Here is a 3,966-nt window from a genome sequence, read left to right as displayed (position 1 = left end):
CAATTCTGCCTCTAGTAACTCCTGCTCTTTATCTTGTCTTGCTTCCAATAAGAATAAATCAATTTTTGGTTGTGGTAAAATCCATAAAGGTATCGTTGGTAAAATTACCGTTGGAATAACTCTGTACTCATTTAGTTCCATCTCCCGCACTAAATCTTTAATGATCCAACCAAAACTATTAATTTTCCTTTTTCCATGCTCCCAACAAGTCTCAAGTAATCCTTTTATTGGATGATTATCCTGTTGACCTTTTAAGCTTGCCCAATACGTCAAAATCAATTGTTTCCTTCTTAGATGAACTGGCATTTCCCCCATCTCCACCTGTAACGCTGGAACTGGGGAGGAAGGATAAGTTCCACAACAAATTCTCAAAGCTTGTGATTGTATTCATTCTAATTTTTCTAACTGCGACTTAGCAGCTGAATCATTGCTCTAATCATTGTTGAATAAATGTTTTTTAATGCCAATCTGTCAGCTCCCCACTCACATCCAGAAATACACCTTATTACATTCAAAATCTTTTTACATTTTCCCTCCATCTTACTTATGTGATTATTCCATGTAACCTTTGCATCAAACCACATGCCTAAAAATCTTATCACTTTAACTTGTTCCAACTCTTTATTATATAATTTAAATCATATAACTTTAAATCTATACTTCTTCTTTTATTTGTAAAGAAAATATATTTAGTTTTATCTACAGAAAATTTACAGAAAATTCCACTTAGCAAGCTATTTAAAACTGAAAGGGAGTCTGTACAAATGACTGATCTTATTGGCTGTACTTCTATCCACTGAAGAGCTAGAAATATTGCTATTGTCTCTGTAGTAAAAACAGATATATGATCTGAAATTCTTTTTGAAATTTTGACTTTGAATTGGGGTATGTAGACTGCTGCTGCTGTTATTCCAGATTCAGGATCTTTAGAGCCATCCGTGTATATTTGCAATATGCAATAAGTTTGTTCAATGTATTGCTGCACTGCTATATTTGTTAAGTATAGCAAATACTTTCCTTGTTATGTTTTTCTTCATATAGCTGAATGTCAACTACAGGCATAGGGAAAAGCCAAGGAGGAATTGCTGAAGTTGCCACAGAAGGGGCAATATTGATGTCCCTAATTCTAATAATATTCTGTGCCTCCTCATTGGCAGTCCATCCAAAGCTTGATAGTTTTTTATACTCATATTCCCAGCAATCCTTCAGAACTTTCTTAACTGGATGACTATTTCAGTGTCCATTTATATTAATCCAGTATCTCATCTTTAACTTGAGCCTTCAAATTTCCTGAAGCATTTCATCCATCTCTACTTGTACTGCTGCTATTGGAGATGATCGTTTTGCTCCACAACATATTTGCAGTGCTTGTGATTGAATTGCCTCGATCTTTAAAAGTTGTGTTTTGGATGCCGAACTGTACACCATACTACCATAATCAATAGTTGCTCTTATCAGTGCACAGTATATACTTTTAAGAGACTGACGACATGCTCCCCATTCAACTCCTGCCAAGCACCTCATTATATTTATTGCTTTTTTACCTTTGTCTACTATTTTCTGAATATGAATTCTAAAATCCAGTTTTGAATCCATCCACATTCCCAGAAATCTAATTACTGACACCTGCTCCAATTTTTGTCCATACATTTTAATTATTCATAATTGGATTGATTTTCCTTTTAGTAAAACAGATCACCTGAGTTTTTGCTACAGAGAAACAGAAACCCCATTCTTTAGCCCAATTCTCTACTTTTTTAACAGCATTCTGCATACACTTCTCCACATGCCCCACATTGCGCCCTCTTTTCCACAGCGCACCGTCATCTGCATACAAGGACCTTCCTATCCCCATGTCTATCTGTGTAAAAATGTCATTAACCATTAGATTAAACAGAACAGGACTACTAACACTTCCTTGAGGAGTTCCATTCTCTACTGGATATATCTGAGAAAATGCAGAACCCACTCTTACTTGTATAGTTCTTTTAAACAAGAAATTCTTGATCCAATTATACATTCTTCCTTTTATTTCCATTCTTTCTAATTTTAGAAACTTTCCACATCATGTCGTATGCTTTTTCCAACATTGAAAAATACTCCTACTAACACTTCCTTGTTTACTTGTGCCTTTCTTATTTCAGCTTCCAAACAGAGCACAGAGTCCATTGTTTTTCACCCTTTCCTGAAACCACTTTGGTATGGGGAGAAAAGGTTTTTCTTCTCAATGATATGCACCAATCTGCTCATTACCATACGTTCCATCAGTTTGCAAAGATTCGATGTTAATGCTATGGGCCTGAAGTTATTTGGTTGTGTATGATCCTTGGCTTTGCAATTGGAACAATCCAATCAGCTGGTAACTTCCCTGATTCCCACATTGTTAAAAAGGCTTAAAATTATATTTAGTGATGTCTCTGATAGATGTTTTACCATCTCATAGCAAATATCATCTCTTCCTGGTGAAGTTTGTTTAACCCCTGCAAGCGCTTTCTTCAGCTCATACAGAGTAAACTCTGAATCTAAAGTACATCCAGATGGTCCTTTTTCCTCCAGTAATTGAGGGTTCTTACTCAATTTATATTCCCATACCTCCTCCTTTCTTCTGACAAATTTGAGTTACTGTGCACCTTAACAAATGTTTCTGCTAGCGCCTCCGCTTTTCCACTGTCTGATATTACAAGTCTATCACTATATGGCAATACAGGTATGCTGCTATTTCTTTGCTTCCCTGTAGTGGGTTTTGCTTCAGTTTCTCTCGCAAGGTTGCGCTGTCCAAATGCTTGTGTGCTGCTGTCTCCTACTGTAAAAGACAAAATTCTGCACACATGTATGACAAGGTTGTGTACATGAAAAATTGGGAGAAAATTAAAATTTTGAATTTGTTTGGCAATTAGACATACAAAATGCAGTCAAAATCATCAGTGTAATTTGAACTCTTTATTTAATATTCATTAATAAAAGTATATGGATGGATTATCAAAAGGGTGATTCAATAGAAAATGTGTTGTGTGTTAAATGTCTAAACACAATAAATAAAATGAAAAGTAATATAAGAACATACCTGTAATTAATTAGCTATTAATGATTATTGTTCTTTTTGGCACTAAAAAACAATACATATAATTCAGTGTGATGATGGTGACAGATAACTATTTACTACCAAACAGCAATAATGCGATGGCAAATATGAAAATAAATACACTGAAAACAAAAACACACTATCTATATGGTTTAACTTTCCCCATTTCTTGTTAATACATTTTAAAAACGTTTAAATATAAGAACCAGCAAACACTACTAATACTGTCTCATTTGAGTGTCTCACAGGTTTCAAAGTCACCCACAGAATTACTGTCACTATTTCATACAATTGATACAAAACAGAGGATGTCAACTTTATCATATGTTCATTCAGAGCCCTATGAGGAAGTTTTATGGCGGGGGTCACCAAACTCGATCCTTGAGGGCCAGTGTCCTGCAAATTTCAGCTCCAACTTGCCTCAACACACCTGCCTGGAAGTGTACATAAGAAGAAGAATAGCTTGTTCAGGTGTGTTTGATTAGGGTTGGAGCTAAACTCTGCAGGATACTGGCCCTCCAGGAACGAGTTTGGTGACCCCTGTTTTATGGCATGTTTGTCGTACATGACAACTGTAATGAACAAATGATATGTGCTTTAGTGAATAAGCATGAGTATTAGTCGTTATTCAACTTGGGAGTGGGGGAAAAACAGAACAAACGCACCAAATCAAACTTGATTTGTGCAATTTGACTTTAGAGCTTCTGAAAAAAAAGCAATGAGAATAATTACCTTCTTTTCTGATTAAAAAGTAATTATGCTAAACCATCAAACAAAACCAACTAAAACTACAAGATCTATTAGTCATCAAAATCTTGATCAATTCATTAACAATGACTATGAATATCAAGTACATGTTCACACTTATTGAGGATTGCTGTGTG

This window comes from Sinocyclocheilus grahami, unplaced genomic scaffold (genome assembly GCF_001515645.1).
Source record: "Sinocyclocheilus grahami isolate Dianchi unplaced genomic scaffold, SAMN03320097.WGS_v1.1 scaffold75.1, whole genome shotgun sequence".
Taxonomy (NCBI): domain Eukaryota; kingdom Metazoa; phylum Chordata; class Actinopteri; order Cypriniformes; family Cyprinidae; genus Sinocyclocheilus; species Sinocyclocheilus grahami.
The sequence above is the reverse complement of the archived record's forward strand: the minus strand, read 5'-3'. Positions refer to the sequence as shown.